The 19,528-nt window shown below is 32.2% G+C and overlaps 1 protein-coding gene across 19 annotated transcripts in view; it reads left to right on the top strand.

Annotated features, from left to right (window-relative positions):
• LOC137253736 (receptor-type guanylate cyclase Gyc76C-like) overlaps positions 1-19,528 on the top strand; it is a 205,591-nt gene that overhangs the window by 86,898 nt on the left and 99,165 nt on the right. For all 19 annotated transcript variants that reach the window (XR_010953874.1, XR_010953873.1, XM_067791156.1 and 16 more), the window contains one exon: positions 16,612-16,919. The gene's annotated coding sequence lies outside the window, so the exon portion shown is untranslated. The remainder of the gene's footprint in view (positions 1-16,611; positions 16,920-19,528) is intronic.

Below are 19,528 nucleotides of genomic sequence, written 5' to 3'. Positions count from 1 at the left end.
CTAAAGCACTCATCAACAGCTTCAATTTGATAACCGTAAAAAAACACATCCTATGTTACCGTGATCCACGTTTTGGCCTATATCTCGAGACCCTTCACAAATAGGTATGAAAATTACCCTATACTAAAGCACTCATCAACAGCTTTCATATCCATATTCTATAAACACATTCTAGGGGTACCCGCGTCCACGTTTTCGTTTATATCTCGAGACCCTAGTTACCCGCGGGTACGAAAAATACCCTGTATCAAAGTACTCATAAACAGCTTATATTTGATACCCATATTGTACAAACATATCCAAGGATTAACCAGGCCCACGTTTTGATCTCAAGACCCTATCCAGAACGGGATAAAAATTATCCTATGTCTGTCTCCTGGTTCTAAGCTACTCCTCCACCAATCTTCAGCCAAATATGTTCATCCGTTCCTTCCTCTTTAATCACTCTTTATTAAAAAAAGCGCATCAAAATCCGTGGCGTAAAGGTTTAAGCATTCAAAGGGACATAGGGACAGAAAAAGCGACTTTGTTTTATACTATGTAGTGATGTATGTACATCCACATACCTATAAACAAACGCCCGAAGTTAAATAACGCATCATGCCTCACTCAAAAGCAATTAGCGCGCACAGTTCACAGCGAACAACCACACATACGCATTTTTTGGTAAAAATGTTACTTTTGTTTAAACAATTTGGCTGATATAAGAAAGGAATCAAGTATTTTTTTGATGCAGATCGAAGGTAAATATTTCAAAGTTTTACTGAAAGGTAGAATTTTTAAAATCCATCCATCCGTTTATGAGTTATAGCTGCGTAAATAAAAATTTTATGATTTTTTACTACATTTTGGGAATTTGCCACGCCCCTATAATATATACCTTCAAATTAAATTAATTGTACCATCTCACGTAGCTAAGCTTTCAAGTGCAAAAAACCGTTTTAAAATCGGAGCATTCTGTGTGAAGTTATGTGCATACATGGCATTTAGCGACTTTATTTTATAAGATTTATTATAGATATAGATAGATAGAAGAAGGTAGATAGATAGATATAGATTTACATATCGAAATTCAAGTCTACTCGGTACTCACGTCTTTTTTGTTCCCGAAAATTAAGCCGTTTCTTATATTTTGCACACCACTGTATAGACTCACTGACGTTGTACAGAAATAAGTAAATACCTAAGTAGGTGTTTTTTAAAACACTATTGTCGACACAAACTACACTCAAATCTGCTTCAAACATTGCAAAGAGAGAAAAAATCAAACATCAGCAAGGAAATATTAAAAGGGAGGAAGTTAGAAAAAACAAGTAAGGAAGGCTAAGTTCGGGTGTAACCGAACATTACATACTCAGTTGAGAGCTGTGGAGACAAAGTAAGGGAAAATCATCATGTTGTAAAAAGAACCTAGGGTAACCCTGGAATGTGTTTGTATGACACGTGTTGATATGAGTGTATCAAATGGAAGGTATTAAAGAGTATTTTAAGAGGAAGTGGGCCATAGTTCTATAGATGGACGCCATATAGGGATATCGCCATAAAGGTGGACCAGGTCTGACTCTAGAATTTGTTTGTACGAAATGGGTATCAAATAAAATGTGTTAATGATAATTTTAAAAGGGAGTGGGCCTAAGTTCTATAGGTGGACGCCTTTTCGAGATATCGCCATAAAGGTGGACCAGGGGTGGCTCTAGAATTTGTTTGTACGATATGAGCATCAAATGAAAGGTGTTAATGAGTATTTTAAGAGGGCGTGGGCCTTAGTTCTATATGTGTACGCCTTTTCGAGATATCGCCATAAAGGTAGACCAGGGGTGACTCTAGAATTTGTTTGTACGATATGAGTATCAAATGAAAGGTGTTAATGAGTATTTTAAGAGGGCGTGGGCCTTAGTTCTATAGATGGAGGCCTTTTCGAGATATCGCCATAAAGATGGACCAGGGGAGACTCTAGAATTTGTTTGTACGATATGAGTATCAAATGAAAGGTGTTAATGAGTATTTTAAGAGGGCGTGGGCTTTAGTTCTATATGACGCCTTTTCGAGATATCGCCATAAACGTGGACCAGGGGTGACTCTAGAATGTGTTTGTACGATATGGGTATCAAATTAAAGGTATTAATGAGGGTTTTAAAAGGGAGTGGCCCTTAGTTGTATATGTGAAGGCGTTTTCGAGATATCGACCAAAATGTGGACCAGAGTGATCCAGAACATCATCTGTCGGGTACCGCTAATTTATTTATATATGTAATACCACGAACAGTATTCCTTCCAAGATTCCAAGGGCTTTTGATTTCACCCTGCAAAACTTTTTCATTTTCTTCTACTTGATATGGTAGGTGTCACACCCATTTTACCAAGTTTTTTTTCTAAAGTTATATTTTGCGTCAATAGACCAATACAATTACCATGTTTCATCCCTTTTTCCGTATTTGGTATAAAATTATGGCATTTTTTTCATTTTTCGTAATTTTCGATATCGAAAAAGTGGGCGTGGTCATAGTCGGATTTCGGCCATTTTTTACACCAATACAAAGTGAGTTCAGATAAGTACGTGAACTGAGTTTAATAAAGATATATCGATTTTTGCTCAAGTTATCGTGTTAACGGCCGAGCGGAAGGACAGACGGTCGACTGTGTATAAAAACTGGGCGTGGCTTCAACCGATTTCGCCCTTTTTCACAGAAAACAGTTATCGTCCTAGAATCTAAGCCTCTACAAAATTTCACAAGGATTGGTAAATTTTTGTTCGACGTATGGCATTAAAAGTATCCTAGACAAAATAAATGAAAAAGGGCGGAGCCACGCCCATTTTGAAATTTTCTTTTATTTTTGTATTTTGTTGCAACATATCATTACTGGAGTTGAATGTTGACATAATTTACTTATATACTGTAAAGGTATTAACTTTTCTTTTAAAATTTGAATTAAAAAAATTTTTTTTTTTTAAAGTGGGCGTGGTCGTTCTCCGATTTTGTTAATTTTTATTAAGCGGACATATGGTAATAAGAGTAACGTTCCTGCTAAATTTCATCATGATATCTTCAACGACTGCCAAATTACAGCTTGCAAAACTTCTAAATTACCTTCTTTTAAAAGTGGGCGGTGCCACGCCCATTGTCCAAAATTTTACTACTTTTCTATTCTGCGTCATAAGTTCAACTCACCTACCAAGTTTCATCACTTAATCCGTATTTGGTAATGAATTATCGCACTTTTTCGATTTTTCGAAGTTTTCAATATCGAAAAAGTGAGCGTGGTTATTGTCCGATATCGTTCATTTTAAATAGCGATCTGAGATGAGTGCTCAGGAACCTGCATACCAAATTTCATCAAGATACCTCAAAATTTACTCAAGTTATCGTGTTAGCGGACAGACGGACGGACGGACATGGCTCAATCGAATTTTTTTTCGATACTGATGATTTTGATATATGGAAGTCTATATCTATCTCGATTCCTTTATACCTGTACAACCAACCGTTATCCAATCAAAGTTAATATACTCTGTGAGCTCTGGTCAACTGAGTATAAAAATAAATAATGCAAAACGAAACAAAGCAAAGTAAAAAATATTACTATAACTTTTATATAAGAAGAACATGCGTCAGCTAGACGGCCAGAGTCCATAGCGTTGGATGGATACATTCTGCCCACTGCACACTGCTGCGACAAGTTTTCAATTTTCAATGCGATTTTTTTTTTGCTACTATAAATTTTCTGCTGTCTGCAGGCAATTTTGTGGACGTGATCAACCTACTACCTTCCTGCCACCAATTCTCCAGCACTCTACTCTTCTTCTATGCAAATTTTTTGTAATGTGTCGCATAGACATACACACACACACACAAAAGCATGTCGTTATAAAAATATGTTTGCGATGCTTCTTGCTAATGGTGGTCAAGTGGTTAGTTCTTCTCTATTGCAATGTCAACTACATACTTGACTCATATTATGAATACCAACCAATGGCACTATCGACTATCTATGGACGCCCAAGTGTTTTCCTCTGGTGAGTTGGCTATGATGCGAATGAGTTAACTGCTTCCGTTATTTAAATACATTTCCGTTCGACATAATAATGAAAGATTTGAAAATAAGTAAACTTTTAATAACTTTTTTCTCAGAAAAAGATGCTCCGCTCCATCTGCCACATTTTTGTTTGCGAAATTTGCAACTTTGCAATACTTTAGAGATTTTAATGTCCAGATAATTTCTTTGAATATTTTAGCTGCAGACCGTTTGGGTAAACTATGCACTAAAATATTTATAGATTAGAAAATTCAATTTAGGAAGGCAGACATTTTACATATACCCAGTTGTGAATATAATTGAATTATAAATAAGAATTGACAGGGTAGAATTTCAAGCAGAATAATACTGTTTATGGAAAAATTTCTTCAGAGAAAAAATGCTTTTCGCGATGTAGAATTGCCGTGATTTCAAAAATTGTTAAGACACATAGTAAATGAATCACAAATGAAATACAGCCCCTAAAGAACAGGATCGTAACCAATTCCGCAACAGTCCTGCAACGATCCCGAAGAACTCACAATTTGATAACGAAACAATACCGAAGTAACTTATAATTTACAAAATGATGCATAGATGGTAACGAAACAATTTTGAAATAGCCCACAAACTATCTCTCGGAAACAGTCCTAAAATAACCCGATACAATTTCCAAAATCATCCTAAAAACACTCCCGTAATGATCCAAACATAGTTCCGAACTGATGCGAAAAGTATTAAAAGTCACCTCTAAATAGTTCTGAATTGATCCAGAATACAATCACAATCCCTATGCCGAAGTGATCAGGAACTGATTTTAAAATAATACCAAAATGATCTTAAAATCAATATCGCATTATTTCCGCAACTATCTTCAATACAGTACCAAAATTATTCCTGGATCCGAAGATGATCCCATAAAAGAGCAGATAGAGAGGATCCCGAAGTAGTCCCAAATAATCATAACATCCTTCCGAAATGGCCTGGGTGTGGGAGGACGGGTAGCTCTGATTATGTTTCCGAAATATCTCAAACAACAGTCAAATAGTCATAGTGTCATTGGCCTAGAACAGGGCTGTTCAAACATTTTTATATTGAAGTGTAAATCACAAGACATATAAAAAATTATATATACACTGAAAACTTTTGAATTGAAAGAAAAAGAAAATTTATTTTAAATGTTTAAAGAATTTTGATCGTCTCCTTAATGAATTTTTGAATTAAAATTATTCTCAGTGCTACAATATTTTTTAAAATTTGTTTGTTGTCAATTTGTAAGTGTAAATTTGAATTTCATACCGAAGTGCCTTGGCTTCATATGGAGGTGCTTTTTCTTTGAACATTCGTATGAAATTCAGGCATTTTCATATGAATCGAATTTATATGTGAGGGCATATGGCAGTGCTATGAAAATTTTGTTTATATTAAAGTATGAATTTGTAACTCTGCCTATTCTTCAGGGCAGAACAAAAACAAAAGTGCTATAAGTCTATAGGGGTTGAGCAGCCCTGGTCTAGAATCTAGATCTCAACAGAATTATAAAAACGATTTTCGGGGTGAGAGCGAAAAAAAGATATAGAGCAAGATATATCAAGAGGGAAATACCAGGCGAGAAAAGGACTAGGTCTAAAGAGACGAAGAGCGAAGAAGGGTGGGAATGAAAAATGTAAAATCTCTATAAAATTATACAGATAAATTTAAATTCAGGCCGAAGAACTTTTGCATAGTGAGTTTGCAATATGTAAGAATAAAAATAAGCAAATTTCTGAATGATTGCTGGAATATAAAATCCCTTTCCACCTTTTCCGGCCGTCCTTGGTTGAGCTCCAGCGCAAATAAATATTAATATGCGCATAGGAAATCACCGATAAATCACTGTTGTGTATTGGTATGTATGTAAGTAATCACTTATCTATTGACAATAGAATAATAGTTATGACAACAACAACAACAACCAAAAAAGCTGCATCATTTAACTGATGGACAGTCTCATTACTCAGCCCCAAGAAGTACTTGGTATGAATTTTTCGCAATTCTTCATATTCATATTACAAAAAATGCTAACGAAAACCAACAACAACATTACTACAACTACCATAGCTATGTAGGTACTTTTATAACTTTTTATCCCAACGGCATTTATTTACTTGCTTTAAGTAATTTTCTGCAACGTTGCAACTTTATACTCGTAGTTGGTGCAACAGGAAATGATTGGTGATGATGATGAGGTAAGCGGGCTGTAATGCATTGAACTTTTATAACGATTAGCCTTGATTTTAAAAATAGCATGATTATACTGATTGCATTGCACACCTTACCACCCCAATGTCAACTAGCAAATTTTGCTGCGCTTTGCTCTTTGGTTTCATTGTTGTACTTTGAGTTTTGCACAAAAACTTGTTGCTGTAGTTTTTGTTTTCCATTTTTTGTATTATCGCAAATGAAGCGCACTCATAATTTAAGTGATTAATGCAGGTTAAAAGAAGGGAAGGAGGAAAAAAATTACATATAAATCGAATGTCGAAAATCAAAATTTTTGCTGTTTGGCCTTTTAAAGGTAAACAAGCTGAACTTGATTATTGTCATCTCGTGCTTAAGTGAAAATAATAAGATACTTAACAAATTATTATAGCAACATACAGTTAAAACAATTTTTATGCTTACAGTGATGGACCGCTTGTAATACAGTGAGTGCTACCGAAACTGGGCCTTTAGAAAATTTGTTTGATTAATTTTTAAATTGTCTTAAAAAAAAAAAAAAAATATGACAACGCTCATTTTAGGGGGTTTTTACTGAATTGAAAAATGTTAAAATCTTACATATTTAAGTTAACTTAGTTAGGTTATGTAGTTTTGTTGTTCTTTTAGCAATAAAGACACTCCCCGAAGGCCATGTACAAATATTCACCCAGAAAACTTTATAAGTACTCGGTACTCGCCTCGTTTTTCTATTTGTAATGGTCATATATTTATGTCTACTAAAGAAGCTGTTTATGTCATAGTGTCATATATAACTCCCTTTCAGTATCATATCATATATGAAATTAGACTAATATCGGATGACCATCGCATGGGGGGAATTGTTTTAATATCAAACTTCTCATAACGAGCTTTGATATTCCGATTTAAGAGTGTTTCGATATCTGTATGACTCCGATTGTTTTCTGGGTATATTCACAGTGACTCAATAGTGTTTTATTCATCTACGCAGCATAATCGTAGATCAATAATTTCCATGTTGCCTAAAATCGTACCTGGGACCCTATTTTAAATTTCTATACTTTAATTGCTATTATATTTAAAATTTATTGCTTTATTGTACAACTGTGAATATAAAATATTTTTTTTTACTCTGCAATCACTTACTGTTATATACATATTTCAAATAGTTCAAACAAATTTTAAAGTTAATTAAGATGCATTGCAACTTCAGCACCTAAGTATTTGTATCTAACCAACGCTCTGTTTTTAATTTAACAACAACTAAGCAAATTTATGACTGACAGGCCAAAAAAGAGCAAAGTTGACTTAACCCAGTTCGCCCTATTACAAAGTTTCCATCAGAGAATCATCGTAATATCCTTAACTACATATAATTGGCAAAATAATATCATATCTTAAGTTGATAGGCATTTGATTAGGTTTGATTAATAAAGCCAATAATGAGCTTTGTAATTATTTCATTAAGGACACTTTAATATTCCAACACAGATCGCGTTAATTTCATTTAACAAATTGCCACAAACATAATGAGCTTTAACCCTCTTTCATGCGACATTTAGTGGTATTCATAATTTATTGGTATACAAAATTATGGTGTATGAGCAACAAGAGAAGTGCCAGTTTAAGCAGCCTTACACCTTTACCATCCAAACGGCTATAATGGCCTTGTGGCAACATAAAGTATAAATGACGAACACCGCCAACTGAGCTTAAGGGCCATTACGAACCCTATTATAATCTAGCCATTCGCTTACTTGGATGCTTAGAATCTAATACACATTTGCTTTAGCTATGTATTTACATGTGTACATTAGACTTGGTCGATTTATTAACCGATACCGCGCCATCGATTTTTCGATAGGTAAAAAAGTTCCACTACGCATACCCAAAAAAATAATTTTCGAGCCTGCGAAATTTATTTTTTTTCTCGGACGTTGTGGCAGCGCACTGCCCTCAAGTGGCCCGATGAAACCAGGATAATCCCGTTTTTTTTTTTTTAATAAATAAAAATAATTGTAAGGCGCGATAACCTCCAAAGAGATTTTAGGCCGAGCTTCTCTTTTTTAATATATAATTTTTTTTCTAATTCTTATTATTTTTTTTTATTTATAATTTATAATTTTTATTGTTACCTAGTGTTTGAGGGGCAGTGCCTTCTTAAGCGCCGAAATCTAAAACTGCTCAGCTACAGAGCAACTCATCAGCTGAGAAATATAGATTCACAAATACAATAGATTAAAAGTATATATATAATTTTTTTATTATTAAGAGAAGATATAACCTTTTTTTTCATGGTGAAGAGCGAGTTCGAAACATCGATTACACAGCCCCACAGAAAAAAAAAGTGGGATGTCCAACGGAGGAGACAGGTCAATTCTTATGGATTTTTGGTAGCTGAACACGAATCTGTTGTCAGAATTTAAAAGTTAGCTCTGGTTTGTTTTCTAACCTCAAAAAACTCCCGGTCCTTGTCTCGAAAACTCGAAAAACGGGAGTTTTTTGAGGTTAGAAAAAAAAAAAAACAAGAGCTAACTTTTGAATTCTGACAACGGATTCGTGTTCGCCGACCAAAAATCCATCAGAATTGACCTGTCTCCTCCTTTGTACATCCCACTTTTTTTCTGTGTGGCTGTGTTATTCTCGAGTGAGTGTTATAATCTTAAGGTTTTTTCATAACATGACATGAAATATTTTTTACTTATATACATTGAAAATTTTTTTAGTAGGCCATGAAAAAAACCTTAAAAATCAAAGTCGAAAAAAAGTAAAACAAGTAAGGACGGGACTTCATACCTTTCATGAATGGGGCTGAACAATAATCTTATCCCGTTCGTAATCTCCAAATAAGCGGATGTTTAAGATAAGAAATATACAGATGTACATACCTAAACGATTTTTAAGATAAACATAAAATAAAAAATGGCAAAAAACCCCCTTATCCGAACGATCGGTTGTATGGGATATATATTATATATAGCTCCGATCAAAGTGATTTTTTCAGAAAATCTTCTATGATATATTAAAATATATATCACCGAGTTTTACGTTTATACTTTCTAAATTAAGGGAGAAATGGCCAAAAATCTTTCTATCTGAACGATCGGTTGTATGGGATATAACTATATATAGCTCCGATCAAAGTGATTTTTTCGGGATATCTTCTATGATGTATTAGTTTCACGTTTATACTTTCTAAATTGCGGCAGGAATGATCAAAATCGTCTTATCTGAACGATCGGTTGTATGGGAGATATATGTTATAGTGGTCCGATCCTACCGGATCCGACAAATGTCTAATATAATACAAAGTACGTCCTTGTGCCAAATTTCATTGAGATATTTCAAAATTTGAGGGACTAGTTTGCGTTGAAACAGACAGACGGACGGACAGACGGACATGGCTATATCAACTCAGTTCGCTGATCAATTTGGTATACTTAATGGTGAGTCTATCTTCTATATCTCTCAACGTTACAAACATGGGACCAAAGTTAATATACCATTTCATGTTCATGGCGGCCACCGTGGTGTGATGGTAGCGTGCTCCGCCTATCACACCGTATGCCCTGGGTTCAACTCCCGGGCAAAGCAACATCAAAATTTTAGAAATAAGATTTTTCAATTAGAAGACAATTTTTCTAAGCGGGGTCGCCCCTCGGCAGTGTCTGGCAAGCGCTCCGATTGTATTTCTGCCATGAAAAGCTCTCAGTGAAAATTCATCTGCCTTGCAGATGCCGTTCGGAGTCGGCATAAAACATGTAGGTCCCGTCCGGCCAATTTGTAGGGAAAAATCAAGAGGAGCACGACGCAAATTGGAAGAGAAGCTCGGCCTTAGATCTCTTCGGAGGTTATCGCGCCTTACATTTATTTTTTTTTTTTATGTTCATGAAAGGTATAAAAACTGAAATTTCGCAGGCTCGAAAATTATTTTTTTGGGTATGCGTAGGGGACCTTTTTTCCTGAGCCCAAATCCTATCGAAAAATCGTTGGCGCGATATCGGTTAACTTTCGTCCATACAAATCGTCACACCCTAGTGTACATACTTATAAGTAAGTATATATTTCACATTAAAAGTATGAGACAAGTTGGCGGTGAATTAACGCATTAAAAACGTTTCTGAATTTGTTCCCATACATAAGACTCACTTCACTCATATCCATGTATTAAACGAATGGTTGCGATGTGTGCAACGAAGTGTAGAAAATTCTGTGGAAAATTGTTTGCGGAAATTGCTGTGTACATAATAGTGATGACCAGCGTATAACAAGCAAAATATACAGATGAACATTGTTAACGGGTAAATTGTATTTATGGCGAACAATGTCAAGTCGAAGAAGACGGTCGTAGATTCTACAAAGAATAAGCTAAAAGCAAACAGACACGAAATATTATGGAAAACAAGTTCTATGCAAAAGATGAATAAATTGCAATGTTCTATCTGTTCTTGTGCGCTTTGACCACCTGCTCCTCACTTGCTATTGTCATACTCATATTAAGTGTGTAAATAAACAACAGCAACAACTTAATATCTTTGGTAGAAATCCAGTAGAAAATTATGGGTTAAAGTGTGGTGATTGGCTGCTTGTTTGCAAACGATTAAGGCAAACAAATATTCGCACGCGCTCATAGAACTTATGTATCTTCGTCCTCTTCACTAGCTAGCTCTTCTCACACGCAGCTGATTTGAAGGCATTTTTTGGTGTTTAACTCAACGGGCGACTTTGTTAAAGTTTGCTGAAGAACCTTTTTTTGTTTTTAATTTAGTACGTAGTGCAGTGTGCTTGCTTTTGTGTGTGTTGGTGTGTTTTGTGTTTGCCTTTTATTGTATTGTCTTTATGTGAATTGGTTTGTTGGTGTAGCGATATGATTTCCAATTTTATTTGCTTGAATTATACAAACTGAATTAAAATGACAAGCCCGAAAGTTAAACATTAGACCAGTGGACATAAGTTGAATAAACATTAATTAACGATAAGCTATATGCAATTCCGTGAATAAAGGAAAATTTAGTTTTGCATGTCATTGTATTTCGGTTGGTAGGTTTTCTATACTTTGTTGAGAAATTTTTAAATTCTTAGAATTCTTCTTAAAAAATTTAAAAGAAAATGAAAAAAAAAAACATTTTTTTGCCTCTGGTTTCCTTTCTCGCGATTTGCACAACATGGAAAGCATTTCAAATATTTTATTTATTGAAAAAGAAAATATATAGAGCTCACAAAATCAGAAGACTATTCAATAAAAAAGTTATGCTAAGCAACTTTTAACAAAAAAAAATAATTATAATAAATAATAATAAAAACTTCATAACAAAATTCAATGATTAGGTTAGATTAGGTTGAACTGGCCGGTCCATGAGGACCTCACATAGACTGATTGAGTCCGTAGTGTTACCAGAACTTTGTTTTAACGACCAAACTGAAAAACCCTATCAAAAACCAGCATCTGTGTTATAAAATAACTCCGTCCTCTTTGAAAATACTAGAAGCTTCCTAGGACTTAAGCCACTTGCTGCTTCTAGATATGTAGATCTGACAGCTGTATCACTCCTAATAGCTGGAATCTTAGCCTGGCAAGTGCAGGGCACGAGCACAGAACGTGCTCGATCGTTTTCTCCTCAAACCCACACTTCCTACATCTGCTGTCACTGACCAAGCCTAATTTAAACGCATGTGACGCCAGAAGGCAGTGTCCAGTCAGAATACCCGTCATGAGTCTACAGTCCTCTCTTTTTAATGATAGAAGCAACTTTGTTAGTCTAAGGTTGTAAGACCTACACATAATCTTCGACACAACATTCAATGAATTTTTAAAAATATTTTGTGAACTCACAACATTTTTAGAAAGCATATTTAAAGAAATTATTTCAAAAATATTTGGCCTTTAACTCATGAAATTTGTATTTCATCGTGAAAACAAACTCTAATAAAATTTTAAAAACTTAAGTAATTTTATAAAAGGATTTTATAACAATATTTGAAAAAATTAGCGAAAGGTCTTAGTAAAATGATACTTCCACCATTTGAGGATGCGTAAAAAAATTGAACAAATTTTATGAAACTTATTAAAAAAATAAAAATTAAAAACTGCAAACATTTAAACAAAAATAATTAAAATAAACTATAAAAAAATATTTTGCCCGAGAAACAATTAAACAAAAACAATAAGAGAAATTACATGAAAAATATAAAACACTGAGCTTGTGGCACTAGTGAAAAAACTTGAAAAAAAAACTTTAGAAAAATTATTTAAATAACTTAACAAAAATAAAGGCCTTTAAATTTTATAAAAAATATTATTGCTTAAGCTCTTTGAATATTTGTTAAATTGAAAATAATATACCCTACAGAACAGAATTGTATACCAATTTAGAAAAAAAATTTATAAAAAATTAAAACAAAAAAAGAAATCTTTAATAAAAATTTAAATAGTGCTAAAAAGGGCTAGTAAACGGACTTTGAAATTTTCTTTAAAACTTATTTAATAAAAAAAAAAAATGAAATGAAATAAAAAAATAAATAAACAATTTCATAAAATAAAAAAAATAAAAAAGTAAATAAAAATTATCTTGAAAATATAGGGAATTGAGCTCATAACTATTTTTTTTTTTAAATTGAGGACATTGAACGCTAAACAGAATACAAAAATGTTATTCTAAACAATTAAAAAAAAGACAAGAAAAAAATTCAAAATTATATAATTTATATATACACAAACAAAAATAAATAAAAAAGTCGTTTGCAGTATCGAAATACCCAAGAAATGTTTTAAGACACCGCCTGTTTATACATTGGTACACAAAAGGAGAAATATGCCATCGCTTAATTGAACTTCATAGAAATTAATACGCAACTTAACTTAAATTATGCAAAACATACGTGTTGAATATGATAATAATGTGGTATGTAGTAATTATGTTTTGCATTGCTCATACGCCATGGTGCATTAGTTTTCTACCTGCTACGCTATGAACAAAGCGAACCGATTAGAATAGTTTGATATGCACGGATGTGTCACATCAAGCCAACAATCGCATATCTGAAAGCTGCATTTCACAAGCTAACATACATACATCGATATAAGCGCATGTACTTAAGAACGATATCAAGTAAGCCCTGAAGCATGTTTTACTGCTCATTGGAATTTACATGGATTGCTACCTTTAAGCTTATTGTTTTGTGAAGATTTGCATAAATTGTTGACATCGAAATTGAAAAATATCACAAAAAGGTGCTTAGTTGCATATCATCAGCAAATCCTCGCATGTGTGATGAACGTTATATAAAAACGTATAATGCATGGTGGATGTAACTGTTTGAATGTTGTGTTAGTGTGTGTGCTCAGAGTCAGCAAAACACGTGAATTTATAAACTCTACGTATATTTTTGATTACAAAATATTATTAACCAGCAAATGCAGAGCTCTTGATCCGGATTAAGCTACATACACACCTACATATTTCTGTAGAAACAGTTTTAAGAGCTTATTGTGATGGCAAACTTAATTTTGCAGAATTAAGAATCAAATGGAATTTTTACGATTTGACGCATTGTGTATAGTTATTTACTTTTTTAATTAGATCTATACAGCTGATGCCGTTGATGAGCTTTATTCTATGTAGCGCAGTTGACACAAAATTATCAAATAAAAAAAAATAACACCGAAAACAACAGCAATAAGAACATTTAAACCACTATTGAAGCTTACTGTTTAAAAAAAATATTGAAAGAAAATCATTCCAATTTTACAACAAAAATACTATTAACGAAAATAAAATAAAATAAATTAAAATAAAATGAAACAAAAAATAAACTAAAAAATATTAGATAATATATAAATTTATATAAAAAAGTGAAAAATAGAAATAAAAACAAGGAAAATAAATAAATAAATAAAATAAAAAAGGAAAGTAAAATAAAATAATAAAAAAAAAAATAAAGCGAAAAGAAGAGTGGAATAAAATAAAATGTAACTATTAAATAATAAAAACTAAAAAATAAATTAAAAATTTAAAAGAATAAGTAAAACAAATTAAAATAAATAAAATACAATAAAACAAAACAAAATAAATTAAAATAAAATAATATAAAACAAAAAGAAAACTGAAGTAAAATAAAATTTATGAATATACATGAAACTAAACATTAAAATAAAACAAAAAAATTTAATAAAATAAAATAAGGAAAACTAAATACAATAAAGTAAAATAAAAAAAAAATAAAATTAAATTAAATACAACTATTAAAAAACATAAATTAATAAATTAAAAAGAATAAAAATAAGAAAATTTAGAAAAAAATAACATAAAATGAAATAGAGTACAATAAATAAAAGTAGGGCCAGCAATCTCTGGAAAGAATCGGTATAGGGAAAAACATATGTACATCTATAATGGTTCCAGGGCATATGGGAATACACGGTTATTAAAATGCGGATGAGCTAGATAAAAAGGGCGTATCCCTCGAAGCTTGCTCCGTTGACGTCCCAATCAGATTGGGCGAAAAGGCGAGAGTTGCACATGATCAACCAAACGAGAGGGGACTCAAGCCCGGGAGCTGTAAAGTGTCGAAGATCATGTGTTGGTCTAACAACCTTAGGCTAACAAAGTTACTCTTACCATTAAGAAGAAAGGACTGCCTTCTGACGTAACATGCATAGGGCCTTGTTATTGATAACAGGTCAAGGAAGTGCGGGTTGGAGGAGGAAATGATCGGGCAATTCTTGTGCTAAATCTACGCTTACCAGGCTTAGACTCCAGTTATGAAGAGTTTTTATGAGGGGTTTTCAGTTTTGTCATTAAACAAACTTCTGAAAACACTACGTAGTCATTCAGTTTATGTGAGATCGTCACGGTCCGGCCAGTCCAACGGAGCTTAATATTAAATATCAAACACATATTAATTAACAATTATTAACAATTTTTGTTATTATATAGGCCTACAGATTTATAAGATCGCGGGTTCAAATCGAGCTCAAGGCCTAAAAATAATTACTATATCATTATTGTTGTTATGATAAATTTTTTTTTTAAATGAAAAAAATTTTAAATTAGAATAGAAGAAAAAAAAATTTTGACAACTGTCAAAGCTCGCTGTATAGATATATTTCGGGGTCATTGCCATGAAACAAGTCCAATTTTCATACCGTTTCTGCAACAGATGTCGCAGGGCTGTGAAAATCAATTGGCAAGAAATAAGGATAGAAGTAGAAATAATGAAGACAAAGAAACAACCGTTGTGATAGCTGAATGGTTATAGCAGCGGCGCCTAAACGTTGCCGATGAAGGAATTTAGCAGTTCCGAAATGGATCTATACAACGAGCTTTGGCAGCTGTCTAAATTTTTTTTTTTCTTTTCTAATTTAAACATTTTTTCATTTAAAGAAAAAATTTATCATAACAATAATAATGATAAAATAATTATTGTTATGCCTTGAGCTCGATTTGAACCCGCGATATTATCAATTATTTTAATAGAACTCATTATGATTAGGGTCCCTACTATTATTCAAATGTAAATATAAAGCTTGTGAACGGGAAACCTTCCCAGATTTCTTTTAGGACCAGTCCTTCGAACGTAATGGTGAATTAAAAATTAACTGGATTGAAATTTTTTTTCTTAGTAGGTATTTTTCTTAAAATGCCCCCAAAACGGGCTACGTAAAAACAGAAGAACTAAAATATTGTAACGAATTTGGGGAAACTCCACTTATTTTACACCTTGTACTAACGTTCGTATCGCTAAACTGTTGATTAAATAACTCCAATATTTAATAATGCAAAAATGGTCTTTATTAGACTACTTGAAAGTACTTCACAACCAATAGCGTGATCGAACTCAACTGATTCGTCGTGCCTCAGCTGGTGCTGCTTTTATACTCTTAAGTTTCCTCGCTGGCATATTTCTAGGCGTTTTGTATTTCTAGAATTTACTACTTTTTTCCCAGCTATAAACTACAGATGCACGATTATAGCTTCGCGCATAGCCATATACGCGTGTATATGTGGGTAATACTTCCACCGATGATTGCCTACTTTTGGGAGTATCTCAGATATATGCATGTGTTTGTGCGTTTCTCTCCGCTGCTTGTATGGACATATGTGTAGACATAATGATTGATTTGTTTATGTGCATACAAGTCACTGCTTAGTATCGGCCTAGAGATGATAGTACCCCTTAGTGTTGCTAATATTCGTCACAATATGTATGTGAAATTTTTATTAAAATAGCCCCATTCCCCTTTTCGAACTTAAACTCAAAAGATTTTAGTATTAAAGCCAATATTTTATACAACATCAAATTAAACATTTTTCATATATAATTGAGCAAAAAGTATTAAAACCTATTTTATAAATAATTTTTTCTTATTTTTTACAGTTATGGAAAACCACACTAAGCAACGACGAGTAAAAAACCAATTTGAATTCGTGGCATTTAAATTTCATTGTTGTGTATTGTGTACTAATATCAAAGCAAAAATTAACATCAAAAATTTGTTTTAACAAAAATTTAACAAATAACAACAACAAAAAAAAAAAATTAATTAATTTAGTAACAATTGTTGCTTCTCACAATAGTGAAAATAAACAAAAGTGCTACAAAAGCAAAGTTAAAGCAGCAAATAAAGTTAAATAAACATATCACCAAAACAAGCACGTGCAGTACAACAATAACAACAATATCGCGTAAGTAATATTATAACAGTATTTTTGTAAGGTACACAAACTTTTGTTTTACAAAATCGTATGTATCACATGTGTACACACATACATGCATAAACATGTCAACTTGACATTGTCACTATCGAATTTCAATGCTTTCACTATAAATAAACCCATTTGAACGCGTATGTATGTATGTATGCAGCTGGTGTTTTATATATACAATGCCAAGTGTAATACAAAACTAAGTTATTTATTCCATTATGTTTATTTTTGACAGATTTTGACATAAATTCCACACATAAACACAGTCACATACGTATGTATGGCTTGCGGCTTTTGATAAGCCACTTAATGCCATTATTTGTGAAAGGAATTTGCTGAGCAATCAGAATTTGATTCTGCTTGAATTTTTTCTATCAAAAACTTGCTGTAATTGAACTCTTGAACATATTATGAGCGACAGGGGAGAAGCGCTTATTTGCAGAAAATAAAACTTGAAAAAAATATTTCTGTACTTGGAGCAACAAAATACTGTTCATGCTTCAGGATATTTTTTCAAGCCACACATCATCCTTTTTCTACAAACATAGAAAAAGAAAAATTCTTGGCGCGATTTACCTCCGAGGAGATTTAGGGCGAGCATGTGGTTCCTTTTTAAATTTTCCTACATATTTTATGCCGGCTGCGAACGGAATCTGCAAGGCAGATGAATTTTCACTGAGAAGCTTTTTATGGCAGAAATACTTTCGCAGTCGACATAAGGGCAGGTTGGAAGTTTTTCGACACATATAAATACCAACTAAAATTTGTTTGATTACCTTTTTGAAAGAAAAATAGCAATTCATTGGTACGGCAACAAAAAATTTTGTCAAAACTTTTTAATTAATCACAACCTAAGTTACTCAATCGATTAACTCAAATTTAGGTATAACAGAAGTTCACGTGACTAACAAGTTTTTTGATTAAACAAAACACAAATAAATTAATCATTGCTTGAATAAATTTATTGATAACCTTACTGCATTTCCTATACTTTATTCATGGGTTATTAGCTCATCATTATTTTTAATCCCTTTAATTAAAAAAATTTCAGTTTGAAGTATTTGAATGCTGTTTGAGGAAATGTGCGATTAGTTGATTATTAAAAATTTTGATTAATCACGACAAGCGTTTGTTTCACAGCTTTGCATACAAGAGCAATCCTTGATTCCAATTTCAAAACTAGTCAAGCAATCATCGGCTTTGATTAATTAAGTAATCGATTAATTAAGCAATAGATTAATAAATAACAGTCCAAGTTATTTTAGTTTCGGTAATTTTTCCCAAGGAAGAAAACTGGATAAGCACCACTTTTTATAAATTTTGTACAACGGGGTATAAACATACATATATTTTTTTGAGCGTGCCAGCTCATTTTGTCCTACTCATCTAAAAATATCAATTAAACCGTCAAATGTTAGTGTTCACAATTTCTCATTGTTTTGTCTTATCTTACGCTAAGCGCTTATTGTTGTATTTTCAAAGCAATGCCAGTCATTAAAGAAGAGTGCGAACAGACTGCCGAAACTAAGCGTATAATAACCATATTTTGTATTTTTATTTTTTATTTTTTTTAGCTGATTAATTACTCGTATCTAAAGGCTTAATCAAACATTGCAGATAATAATTATATAAAGCCATTTAATGATATTTGTTTACTTAAAATATAATAAAAACGACAATAACAAAGATATTATTTATTTCACATGTATATATTTGTGTCTATTTTTGCATGAATATTTGTGGGATTTGTAGCTAAATTTAGCAAATTGTAAAATGTATTATGAGGCAGGTGAATAACTTTGTTCATGGCCAGCGATGTGAACTAGTGATGAAACTTGCTTTTGCTGATTTAATTTATGATATACGATTTTTGTTTTATAAAAGGAAATTGCATATGTGTTTGTGTTTTTGTTAATGTCTAATATTTGGTACAATGGTGGGTAGTTTTTTTATGTTGTTGCTCGCACGAGTGTCAACATACTGCATAAATATTGAAAACGTATATATGTCGAGCATTCCATGGAAAATGGTAACTTTCGACCGATTTAATAATGTTATTTTTGATTAATTTTGAGCGACAGAAGAAAAGAAATTAATGTTATACAAAAATTTTAATTATAAAAATTAATAAAAAAATTAAAACAAAAACAAAAAAATTTTTAAGTAAATGAAAAAAAAGTTTGAAAAACATATAAAAATAAATAAAGGAAAAAAAATTTTTTAAATTATATCAATTAAATAAACTAAAAAAATTTTTGTACGAAAAATAGATAAAAACAAACAGAAAAAAATTAAAAAGAAAATATTTGACAAAATGTAAAAATATAACTTAAAAAAAAAAATTAAAAAAAACTAAAACAATAAAAAAAATTTAAAAAATACAAAAAAAAAAAACTAGTGATGAAACTTGCTTTTGCTGATTTAATTTATGATATACGATTTTTGTTTTATAAAAGGAAATTGCATATGTGTTTGTGTTTTTGTTAATGTCTAATATTTGGTACAATGGTGGGTAGTTTTTTTATGTTGTTGCTCGCACGAGTGTCAACATACTTCATAAATATTGAAAACGTATATATGTCGAGCAT

Source organism: Eurosta solidaginis, chromosome 5, assembly GCF_040869045.1.
Source record: "Eurosta solidaginis isolate ZX-2024a chromosome 5, ASM4086904v1, whole genome shotgun sequence".
In the NCBI taxonomy this organism is placed as follows: Eukaryota; Metazoa; Arthropoda; class Insecta; order Diptera; family Tephritidae; genus Eurosta; species Eurosta solidaginis.
The sequence above is the reverse complement of the archived record's forward strand: the minus strand, read 5'-3'. Positions and strand labels throughout refer to the sequence as shown.